The sequence below is a fragment of the Trachypithecus francoisi genome, unplaced genomic scaffold (assembly GCF_009764315.1).
Source record: "Trachypithecus francoisi isolate TF-2019V2 unplaced genomic scaffold, Tfra_2.0 Lachesis_group13, whole genome shotgun sequence".
NCBI lineage: Eukaryota > Metazoa > Chordata > Mammalia > Primates > Cercopithecidae > Trachypithecus > Trachypithecus francoisi.
In genome coordinates this window covers 46,171,129-46,184,487 of record NW_022681458.1, presented here as the reverse complement: position 1 = coordinate 46,184,487, position 13,359 = coordinate 46,171,129, and positions in this window count along the sequence as shown.

The following is a 13,359-nucleotide window of genomic DNA, read 5'->3' as shown; positions in this document are numbered from 1 at the left end:
GCAAGCTCCACCTCCCAGGTTGACGCCATTCTCCTGCCTCAGCCTCCTGAGTAGCTGGGACTACAGGTGCCTGCCACCATGCCTGGCTAATTTTTTGTATTTTTAGTAGAGATGAGGTTTCACCGTGTTAGCCAGGATGGTCTTGATTTCCTGACCTCGTGATCTGCCGACCTCGGCCTTCCAAAGTGCTGGAATTACAGGTGGTTTGCAGTTTTGATCGATACTGTTAAATTGGGTTCTTAAAGAGTTGCCGATGGCGGGGCGCGGTGGCTCAAGCCTGTAATCCCAGCACTTTGGGAGGCCGAGACGGGCGGATCACGAGGTCAGGAGATCGAGACCATCCTGGCTGACACGGTGAAACCCCGTCTCTACTAAGAAATACCAAAAAACTAGCCGGACGAGGTGGCGGGCGCCTGTAGTCCCAGCTACTCCGGAGGCTGAGGCAGGAGAATAGCGTGAACCCGGGAGGCGGAGCTTGCAGTGAGCTGAGATCCGGCCTCTGCACTCCAGCCTGGGCGACAGAGCAAGACTCCGTCTCAAAAAAAAAAAAAAAAAAAGAGTTGCCGAGTTTCACTCCCACTAACAGTGAATAAAAGAGCACATTTTTTATTCACTGGTTCTTTTCTTAATCATTGCTTCCAGCTACAGTAAGAGAAGGGGCGTATTCCAAATACTGGCAAGAACCCATCTACTGCCTGTAGAATTCTCCACTTGTCAGTGCACCAAAGGACTTGCTGAATTCTGGTGATAGCTCTCAAAGGCATCTCTCTAATTTCACTAGCCAGTTTATCATATAAATACATATTTAGCATATTTATCAAAGGATAACCACCATATGCTAGTTTCCCTAGAGCTTACTGATAATCTGGAATTTTTGCATCTGTCCTATATTTTATTTTGTCCTTGGCAAATATATAGTCCCAGTATCTGGGTGCTGATGATAAATAATAATAGCTGCCTTATATTGCATGATTGCTCTAGGAACTCAGAACATATTATACACATTATCTCATTAATCATAAAGCATCCCTTTAAGGATGGCATTTTCATCTGTATTTCAAAATAACATAAAGCTTGAGCCACAGACTGTTAAGAATTTCCCTTAAGGGTCTTCATGAATTAACCGGTTTTATATGTTCTGGTCTTCTGATTTGAGTTCAGCAAAGTTCATGACAGAGGCTCTCTGAGTTCTCTTCATTAAGGGAAGTCTCAATGCTTTTATAAAACCATAACAAGCAAAATGGAGCAGAGGTCTCCAGAGGCGACAGGGAAGGTTGTGAACTACTTTTCTCAAAGGATTTTGCCTTCTTCCATTAAACAATTACAAAGGAACTAAAAATCAGGCCACAGGTAGGGAAGAAATCACATTGTAGATTAAAGTTTACATTAATCTTAAGATCCAGCAGATTTTCATGGTGGTGATTTAAATGAGACAACAAAACCTATAAAATTTCATGAGACACTCTCAAGCTTTGATTAGATTGGAATAGAAGGGTATGAACTGGAAGTTTTGCTAGGTTGGTTAGACAAGATGTAGGGGAAAACCTGTTATATAGGCCATGTGAGGCCTAATAACAACCTTTGCAGAACTGTCTGACAATGACACCAAGTGAAACGTTCCATTCAGCACCACCACTGCAAAATCTAAGACTGGTTACATGGAATTCCTGGCCTGACACAGACAGGGTTTCCTACAGAAGCCCCATGTGGGCCAAGAAAGACACTGACAGGACTCCATAGCATTTCCTTCACGTTTATTAAATCGCCAGCTACATGTATACAGTGGATTGTTCCATTGTTGCATTTCTATTCTTGTCTCATGAAAGTTAAGATTCTGAAGATACACAAAAAGGCGAAAATGCCTTTCACACAGGAATCTTACTCAGGGATCCTCTTCCTGTAGTTCTGTTTTAGTAAGGGCTGCCATTGCCTCTTCCTGTTAGAATTTGCAGCAGAATCCTATGGCCTGGGAGAAGGAAATGCACTATAGTGAATAGAAAAAAAATAATACAAAAGCCCTAAATAAAATCCCCTCTCTTGCTTTATAACTTCAGTCAAGAGTGACTTGTGAACTAGTAGCAGAGATCAAAAGACAGTCTACAGACTTTTTTCCAGAAAGAATGCTGGGACAGAATTTTTTAGCATTTCAAACACTAAAACAGACCGAAGGAATTCAAAAAAAATAATGTGCAAACTACCGTGGGCTTCAGTTAGCAGAACTGATTTGCTTTCTATAGCAGCAAAATTAGATGTGACTATCTTCAATGCTATGAACAATGGAGCTTAGCTACATAGCTCATATTTGTGCTAATTTCAGGTCATTAAAAGGTTTTTCATTGTTTTTATTGTTTCAGGCTACTCAAAAATATGCACACTCAAGTAGCTGTACTGAAAAATTATGACATGTTTGACAAAAAAGCTCTTATGATAACATACAATTGGTATATCCGACACGTGAAAGATTTCCTACATGTGAAGCAGTTGCTTTAAACACACATATGCACATACTAAGCTGTCCTCACTAAGAAGAGGCAAGGTCAGACTCCAAGGGGTTCCTGTCTCCTGTAGGGTTTGTCATTAGAGAACAAAGGCAAATTGCCAAAGCCTATGTACGTGAATTTTCTTTATCCTCCTTTGTTTTGGTTATGAGGCCCATCCTAGTGATTTTACAAGATGCCTGCTGTGTTCCTGAGAAAATAAAATGTGCAAAGCATGCTTCCCTTCAGCTTGTCCATACCCATGGGAGACATCTTGAGTGATTAATTGCGGGACTCTTAACTGCTCCTCTCTCCATTCCTTTGGTAGTTTGGTGGTAATCACAACAAAGTTGTCCTTTCAAGTGAAAATGCTGGCAGGTCCCTTTAGGTTTTACTGGGCCCCAGAGACATTTGGCCTAATCTGAATCTGAAGCTTAATTTCCAAAATTTAATTGATCTGATTTTTTTTTAAGTCACTCATACTGCCAAAACTATAGATGACCTTTTAAAGATCCTTTTAGGCAATTTCAGTGGTTTGGGAGAACATTCAGTGCAGAAATCTTTGTATTCTCTAAAACTGGGAGGCCTTTTTATAGACTCACATAATGAAATACATTTAGCACTAGAAGGGATCTCCAAATCATCTATTAGGGGGGCGGAGCAAGATGGCCGAATAGGAACACCTCCAGTCTCCAACTCCCAGCGCGAGCGACACAGAAGACCGGTGATTTCTGCATTTTCAACTGAGGTACTGGGGTCATCTCTCTAGGGAGTGCCGGACAATCGGTGCTGGTCAGCTGCTGCAGCCTGACCAGCGTGAGCTGAAGCAGGGCGAGGCATCGCCTCACCTGGAAGCGCAAGGGGGAAGGGAATCCCTTTTCCTAGCCAGGGGAACTGAGACACACAACACCTGGAAAATCGGGTAACTCCCACCCCAATACTGCGCTTTAAGGAAACAGGCACACCAGGAGAATATATCCCACACCTGGCCGGGAGGGTCCCACGCCCACGGAGCCTCCCTCACTGCTAACACAGCTGTCTGCGGCGATCTATCCGCAAGGCAGCAGCGAGGCTGGGGGAGGGGTGCCCGCCATTGCTGAGGCTTAAGTAGGTAAACAAAGCCGCTGGGAAGCTCGAACTGGGTGGAGCTCACAGCAGCTCAAGGAAGCCTGCCTGTCTCTGTAGACTCTACCTCTGCGGACAGCGCACAGCTGCAGTCCATTAGGGGAAAGAGCGGGGGCCAGTGCAGACTCGAACGACTCTGTCTGACAGCTTTGGGGAGAGCCGTGGATCTCCTAACGCGGAGGTTGAGATCTGAGAAGGGACAGACTGCCTGCTCAGGTGGGTCCCTGACCCCTGAGTAGCCTAGCTGGGAGACATCCCCCACTAGGGGCAGTCTGATACACCACACCTCACAGGGTGGCGTCACCCCTGAGAGGAAACTTCCAAAGAAAGAATCAGACAGGTACACTCGCTGTTCAGCAATATTCTATCTTCGGCAACCTCTGCTGCTGATACCCAGGCAAACAGGGTCTGGAGTGGACCTCAAGCAATCTCCAACAGACCAACAGACAGTCCTTCTGACTGTCAGACGGAAAACTATCAAACAGGAAGGACACCTATACCAAAACCCCATCAGTACATCACCATCATCAAAGTCCAGAGACAGATAAAACCACAAAGATGGGGAAGAAGCAGGGCAGAAAAGCTGGAAATTCAAAAAATAAGAGCTCATCTTCCCCTGCAAAGGAGCGCAGCCCATTGCCAGCAACGGATCAAAGCTGGTCAGAGAATGACTTTGACGAGATGAGAGAAGAAGGCTTCAGTCCATCAAACCTCTCAGAGCTAAAGGAGGAATTACGTACCCAGCGCAAAGAAACTAAAAATCTTGAAAAAAAGTGGAAGAATTGACAGCTAGACTAATTAATGCAGAGAAGATCATAAACGAAATGACAGAGATGAAAACCATGACACGAGAAATACGTGACAAATGCACAAGCTTCAGTAACCGACTCGATCAACTGGAAGAAAGAGTATCAGCGATTGAGGATCAAATGAATGAAATGAAGCGAGAAGAGAAACCAAAAGAAAAAAGAAGAAAAAGAAATGAACAAAGCCTGCAAGAAGTATGGGATTATGTAAAAAGACCAAATCTACGTCTGATTGGGGTGTCTGAAAGTGAGGGGGAAAATGGAACCAAGTTGGAAAACACTCTTCAGGATATCATCCAGGAGAACTTCCCCAACCTAGTAGGGCAGGCCAACATTCAAATTCAGGAAATACAGAGAACGCCACAAAGATACTCCTCCAGAAGAGCAACTCCAAGACACATAATTGCCAGATTCACCAAAGTTGAAATGAAGGAAAAAATCTTAAGGGCAGCCAGAGAGAAAGGTCGGGTTACCCACAAAGGGAAGCCCATCAGAATAACAGCAGACCTCTCGGCAGAAACTCTACAAGCCAGAAGAGAGTGGGGGCCAATATTCAACGTTCTTAAAGAAAAGAATTTTCAACCCAGAATTTCATATCCAGCCAAACTAAGCTTCATCAGTGAAGGAGAAATAAAATCCTTTACAGATAAGCAAATGCTTAGAGATTTTGTCACCACCAGGCCTGCCTTACAAGAGACCCTGAAGGAAGCCCTAAACATGGAAAGGAACAACCGGTACCAGCCATTGCAAAAACATGCCAAAATGTAAAGACCATCGAGGCTAGGAAGAAACTGCATCAACTAACGAGCAAAATAACCAGTTAATATCATAATGACAGGATCAAGTTCACACATAACAATATTAAGCTTAAATGTCAATGGACTAAATGCTCCAATTAAAAGACACAGACTGGCAAACTGGATAAAGAGTCAAGACCCATCAGTCTGCTGTATTCAGGAGACCCATCTCACATGCAGAGACATACATAGGCTCAAAATAAAGGGATGGAGGAAGATCTACCAAGCAAATGGAGAACAAAAAAAAGCAGGGGTTGCAATCCTAGTCTCTGATAAAACAGACTTTAAACCATCAAAGATCAAAAGAGACAAAGAAGGCCATTACATAATGGTAAGGGATCAATTCAACAGGAAGAGCTAACTCTCCTAAATATATATGCACCCAATACAGGAGCACCCAGATTCATAAAGCAAGTCCTTAGAGACCTACAAAGAGACTTAGACTCCCATACAATAATAATGGGAGACTTCAACACTCCACTGTCAACATTAGACAGATCAACGAGACAGAAAGATAACAAGGATATCCAGGAATTGAACTCATCTCTGCACCAAGCGGACCTAATAGACATCTATAGAACTCTCCACCCCAAATCAACAGAATATACATTCTTCTCAGCACCACATCGCACTTATTCCAAAATTGACCACATAATTGGAAGTAAAGCACTCCTCAGCAAATGTACAAGAACAGAAATTATAACAAACTGTCTCTCAGACCACAGTGCAATCAAACTAGAACTCAGGACTAAGAAACTCAATCAAAACTGCTCAACTACATGGAACTGAACAACCTGCTCCTGAATGACTACTGGGTACATAACGAAATGAAAGCAGAAATAAAGATGTTCTTTGAAACCAATGAGAACAAAGATACAACATACCAGAATCTCTGGGACACATTTAAAGCAGTGTGTAGAGGGAAATTTATAGCACTAAATGCCCACAAGAGAAAGCAGGAGAGATCTAAAATTGACACTCTAACATCACAATTAAAAGAACTAGAGAGGCAAGAGCAAACACATTCAAAAGCTAGCAGAAGGCAAGAAATAACTAAGATCAGAGCAGAACTGAAGGAGATAGAGACACAAAACACCCTCCAAAAAATCAATGAATCCAGGAGTTGTTTTTTGAAAAGATCAACAAAATTGACAGACCGCTAGCTAGACTAATAAAGAAGAAAAGAGAGAGGAATCAAATAGACGCAATAAAAAATGATAAAGGGGATATCACCACCGACCCCACAGAAATACAAACAACCATCAGAGAATACTATAAATGCCTCTACGCAAATCAACTAGAAAATCTAGAAGAAATGGATAATTTCCTGGACACTTACACTCTCCCAAGACTAAACCAGGAAGAAGTTGAATCCCTGAATAGACCAATAGCAGGCTCTGAAATTGAGGCAACAATTACTAGCCTACCCACCAAAAAAAAGTCCAGGACCAGATGGATTCACAGCTGAATTCTATCAGAGGTACAAGGAGGAGCTGGTACCATTCCTTCTGAAACTATTTCAATCAATAGAAAAAGAGGGAATCCTCCCTAACTCTTTTTATGAGGCCAACATCATCCTGATACCAAAGCCTGGCAGAGACACAACAAAAAAAGAGAATTTTAGACCAATATCCCTGATGAACATCGATGCAAAAATCCTCAATAAAATACAGGCAAACTGGATTCATCAGCACATCAAAAAGCTTATCCACCATGATCAAGTGGGCTTCATCCCTGGGATGCAAGGGTGGTTCAACATTCGCAAATCAATAAACGTAATCCAGCATATAAACAGAACCAAAGACAAGAACCACATGATTATCTCAATAGATGCAGAAAAGGCTTTTGACAAAATTCAACAGCCCTTTATGCTAAAAACGCTCAATAAATTCGGTATTGATGGAACGTACCTCAAAATAATAAGAGCTATTTATGACAAACCCACAGCTAATATCATACTGAATGGGCAAAAACTGGAAAAATTCCCTTTGAAAACTGGCACAAGACAGGGATGCCCTCTCTCACCACTCCTATTCAACATAGTGTTGGAAGTTCTGGCTAGGGCAATCAGGCAAGAGAAAGAAATCAAGGGGATCCAGTTAGGAAAAGAAGAAGTCAAATTGTCCCTGTTTGCAGATGACATGATTGTATATTTAGAAAACCCCATTGTCTCAGCCCAAAATCTCCTTAAGCTGATAAGCAACTTCAGCAAAGTCTCAGGATACAAAATTAATGTGCAAAAATCACAAGCATTCTTATACACCAGTAACAGACAAGCAGAGAGCCAAATCAGGAATCAACTTCCATTCACAATTGCTTCAAAGAGAATAAAATACCTAGGAATCCAGCTTACAAGGGATGTAAAGGACCTCTTCAAGGAGAACTACAAACCACTGCTCAGTGAAATCAAAGAGGACACAAACAAATGGAAGAACATACCATGCTCATGGATAGGAAGAATCAATATCGTGAAAATGGCCATACTGCCCAAGGTGATTTATAGATTCAATGCCATCCCCATCAAGCTACCAATGACTTTCTTCACAGAATTGGAAAAAACGGCTTTAAAGTTCATATGGAACCAAAAAAGAGCCCTCATTGCCAAGACAATCCTAAGTCAAAAGGACAAAGCTGGAGGCGTCACGCTACCTGACTTCAAACTATACTACAAGGCTACAGTAACCAAAACAGCATGGTACTGGTACCACAACAGAGATATAGACCAATGGAACAGAACAGAGTCCTCAGAAATAATACCACACATCTACAGCCATCTGATCTTTGACAAACCTGAGAGAAACAAGAAATGGGGAAAGGATTCCCTATTTAATCAATGGTGCTGGGAAAATTGGCTAGCCATAAGTAGAAAGCTGAAACTGGATCCTTTCCTTACCCCTTATACGAAGATTAACTCAAGATGGATTAGAGACTTAAATGTTAGACCTAATACCATAAAAACCCTAGAAGAAAATCTAGGTAGTACCATTCAGGACATAGGCATGGGCAAGGACTTCATGTCTAAAACACCAAAAGCAACGGCAGCAAAAGCCAAAATTGACACATGGGATCTAATTAAACTAAAGAGCTTTTGCACAGCTAAAGAAACTACCATCAGAGTGAACAGGCAACCTACAGAATGGGAAAAAATTTTTGCAACCTACTCATCTGACAAAGGGCTAATATCCAGAATCTACAAAGAACTCAAACAAATATACAAGAAAGAAACAAACAACCCCATCCAAAAGTGGGCAAAGGATATGAACAGACATTTCTCAAAAGAAGACATCCATACAGCCAACAGACACATGAAAAAATGCTCATCATCACTCGCCATCAGAGAAATGCAAATCAAAACCACAACGAGATACCATCTCACACCAGTTAGAATGGCAATCATTAAGAAGTCAGGAAACAACAGGTGTTGGAGAGGATGTGGAGAAATAGGAACACTTTTACACTATTGGTGGGATTGTAAACTAGTTCAACCATTATGGAAAACAGTATGGCGATTCCTCAAGGATCTAGAACTAGATGTACCATATGACCCAGCCATCCCACTACTGGGTATATACCCAAAGGATTATAAATTACTCTACTACAAAGACACATGCACACGTATGTTTATTGCGGCACTATTCACCATAGCAAAGACTTGGAATCAACCCAAATGTCCATCTGTGACAGACTGGATTAAGAAAATGTGGCACATATACACCATGGAATACTATGCAGCCATCAAAAAGGATGAGTTTGCATCCTTTGTAGGACATGGATGCAGCTGGAAACCATCATTCTTAGCAAACTATCACAAGAAGAGAAAACCAAACACCGCATGTTCTCACTCATAGGTGGGAACTGAACAATGAGATCACTTGGACTCGGGAAGGGGAACATCACACACTGGGGCCTATCATGGGGAGGGGGGAGGAGGGAGGGATTGCACTGGGGAGTTATACATGATATAAACGTCATGCACATGTACCCTAGAACTTAAAGTATAATAAAAAAAAAATCATCTATTATAGGCCTATTGTTTTATCAGATAAAATTTCCATGATACAATTTTTTTTGTAAATATGTATATTTTGGATAAAGTAATATAAGCATATAGTTCAAATTTCAAAAGGTACAAAACACTGGACAGTGAAAAATAAATGTCTCCCACTCCCAGTCACCCAGTTAGCGTCTTTGGAGGGAACCACTGTCACCAGAGATAGTCTATGCATGGTATGATATCCTTTCAGCAAGAGCTTCAGACCTAGCAAGACCAGAGAGGTCATAAATGAGTTGTATTTGGAATTATCATAAAGTAATAGTAGACCTTTTAACTTCAGTCTCAACTCTCATTACATACTAACTTGAACAAGTTAATTAATCTCTCTTCCTCAATTTCCTCATCTGTATGATAGAACTAATGATACCCACCAGTCAGGACTGTCAGGATTATGTGAGGTAATGTACCAAAGTCCCAGATACATACCTTAATTTTGACTATGGGAAAATGTAATCTTTTTTTTTTTTTTAATCTATCTGTAGATTCTAAATGTAGAGCACCACAATTTCATTAAGGTAAGAATGAGGATAACTATACAAAATATATAATAAGGAAAAACGTGGTATGATGTCTGTTTGCATAGCACTAGCAGTTTATTTTTCCCAGCCTTGATGAAGTGGATTGGCTTCTTCCTTAATCACTTTCATTTCATTAATAGTTGTCTTTAATCTTCTCCAAGACCACATCACACAACCTGAAAGTCAGAGGCCTCCCTGAAATCCACTACTTTCAAAGACTGTATGCTGATCATATTATTGAGAGTGTTCAAGAGGAGGGAACTTATCATTTAATAAATTTCGATGATGCAACTAATGTGTGCTAGATATTCTGGTAGGTGGTACAGAACCAAGCAAAACACAGTGGAGAAGATGGTACTAACGACTGTTCTACTTAGGGAGCCAGGAAATTGAAGGGATTGCTTTGTCTCCTAAGACCTAGAAAATCATTAGTCTCACTCAAATTTAAGAGTTTAATTGTAAGAAAATCCAATCAAACAATTTAAACAACTAGGGGAATGTATTGGCCGATATGACTGACGAACCAAACACTGGGCAGATTTTAAGAAAACCAGTAGTCCCATAATGTCAATCAAGACCTACTTTCTTTCCACTGCTGCACTGTCTTCTGTGATGCAGTTTTCATCTTAGGCTGCCTCTTCTAATGGTAGTCAGAAGCAACCAGAGTTACACTCTTCCTAGTTCATATCTACAAAAGCAGAGAGTACCTTTGAAGCAACTCCCATGGATCAGACAGGAATTTTCTTTTCCAAAAACTGCAGCAATTGGCCGGCATTGGTGACTCGGGCCTTTTACCCTAGTACTTTGGGAGGCTGAAGTGGCCAGAACACTTGAGCTCTGGAGTTAGATACCAGCCTGGGCAACATAGGGAGACCCCGTATCTACAAAACATCAAAAAATTAGCCAGGTGTGGTGGCCCCCTCCTGTGGTCCCAACTACTTGGGAGGCTGAGGTGGGAGGATCACTTGAGCCCAGGAGGTTGAGACTGCAGTAAGCCATGATCCCGCCATTGCCCGTCAGCCTGGGTGACAGAGCAAAACCCAGTCTCAAACAAAAAAACAAAAAACTCCAGGAACTGTCTCCTTTATTGTCCACTAATGGTTCACATGCCTACTCTGAATCAGTCACATGGACAGAATTATGTGATAATGCTGATTAGTGTAAGACAAACAGGTTCTCTGGAGGTAGGCAATCCAACCCAAGCCATGCTCAAAAACATACTGTTTGTTTAAAGTAGAAAAGGCTCTGGATTGTGAGAAGGGATTTTACAAATGTCAGTGTGCGCTCTTGCTACTGCTTCTCGCTGCACGTCTATTCTAGGTTGCTTTTGTAGGCTGGCTCCATGTGTAAGGATTTTACTTTGGGTTCCCTCATAATTTGATGTCCAGGTAGCTGAAGCTTGCCATAGAGCTCTCACACTAAATACCCATGACCCTACAACTCCAATTCTCATCACTTACCTGTGACTTTTGTGTCTCAGTGAAATTTTTTCAGACAATATCATCTAGTTGGCTTGGCCTAACCTATGGATTGGCTCTCAGAGTACGTCTCCCCACACTGGTCCAATCATCATAACCAGGGGAGTGAGGTCATATGATATAAACATAGATGACTAGGTCCATCTGTTCAGCAGAAGAACAGATCCTTTTAGAAGAGAATGTGGGCAGAGAGGCAATTATATACATCTCTCACCAGAAAAATCCCAGGGGTGGAAATGATGGGAAGAAATAGCACCAAATTTAAAGAAAAGAGAAAAGCTGCCACTGTAATTCAAAATTAGACAATGTAACTGATCATAGATCTTTGCTGTAATCGCTATTTTGGCCTTATAATCTCTGAAATTTACTTTACAGAACACTGAAACACTTCTTTGAGGATAAACATTACAGAAGAAAACAATCTTTGATCTAGAAACCTAAGAAGATATTTATGCTCATCATATCCCAGGTACTGAAAAGTGTCAAAGCACAGCTAAATATTATGCCATTTTTGCAGACTCAGAATGAATTTAAACACTGAAAGAGCTACCAGAATACCCCAGCAGAACATCTCAAAACAAAGCTTTCTTTCACTCTTAAGAAAATTACCAGGCCGGCACGGTGGCTCACGCCTGTAATCCCAGCACTTTGGGAGGCCGAGGCGGGCGGATCTACCTGAGGTGAGGAGTTCGAGACCAGCCTGCCCAACATGGTGACACTCCGTCTCTACTAAAACTAAAAAAATTAGCCAGGTGTGGTGGCGGGTGCCCAGCTACTCAGGAGACTGAAGCAGGGAGAATCGCTTGAACCCAGGAGGAGGTGGAGGTTGCAGTGAGCCCAGATTGCACCACTGCACTCCAGCCTGGGCGACAAAACAAGACTCCATCTCAAAAAAAAAACAAAGGAAAATTACCTATTTGCACTTCTCGATTTCCAGGAAGGTGTTAAGAGATCTTCACCCCATCCCCAGCCCAAATCTAGATGTGTTCACTGCAAAGGGAGAAGTTTTTGAGTACTCAGCAGTAGTTGTGACTCCAAGGAAAGCAGTGTTATATCAGTATTACAGTAGTACAACCAAAGCTCTGCTGGAGCAAAAGAGGAACACAGAAAGCTAGGAATAACAAATGTTTTTCTTCACTCTCATGTGATTCATTCAGGCTTTCTTTGACCTACATAGCCATCCGACTGGCTACAGTTTTCTTTTCTTTCTTTTCTTTTTTTAGAGATGGGGTCTTGCTGTGTTGCCCAGGCTGGACTGAAACTCCTGGGCTCCAGTGATGCTCTCTCATGAGCTTCCCGAGCAGCCGGGACCACAGGCATACACCACTGCCCTGAACTTGATTAGGAATATTTTAAAATGTAAAATAATAGTGAAAGGATTCCCTAGTCCCCACAAACCTGGGAATGGATCGAGCTGAGGACACCAAAACTTTCTCCTGAGACATGGAAATTGCACTGAAAGTTTTCTTGATGGTTCTAATGCATTAAGAATTAAGACTCTTGGCCGGGCGCAGTGGCTCACGCCTGTAATCCCAGCGCTTTGGAAGGCCGAGGTCGGTGGATCACGAGGTCAGGAGATCAAGACCATCCTGGCTAACAAGGTGAAACCCCTTCTCTACTAAAAATACAAAAAAAATTAGCCGGGCATGGTGGCAGGCACCTGTACTCCCAGCTACTTGGGAGGCTGAGGCAGGAGAATGGCGTGAACCTGGGAGGCGGAGCTTGCAGTGAGCCGAGATTGCGCCACTGCACTCCAGCCTGGGCAACAGAAAGAGATTCTGTCTCAAAAATAAGAAAAAAACAATTAAGACTCTTTGCCTAGATTACCCCCAAAATATTAAAAATAACAAATTAAAGTGGAACTAAGGAAAAATACAAGACACATAGAGAAAATACTTTTCAAAAAATGTTATTTGACCTATGGCTAATTCTGATTTTAAAAGCAGTTAAACGAAACACATCCTAGCGACGCTTATGACTGAAGAAACCATTGATACTTAAAAGAAGGGAAGACTTTAGACATAAAGGCAGAGTGGAATTTTTTTAATCAACATTTCATGCAGCAACTCCACATGGCCTTCCCATGTCTCAATAGCTTTGATTT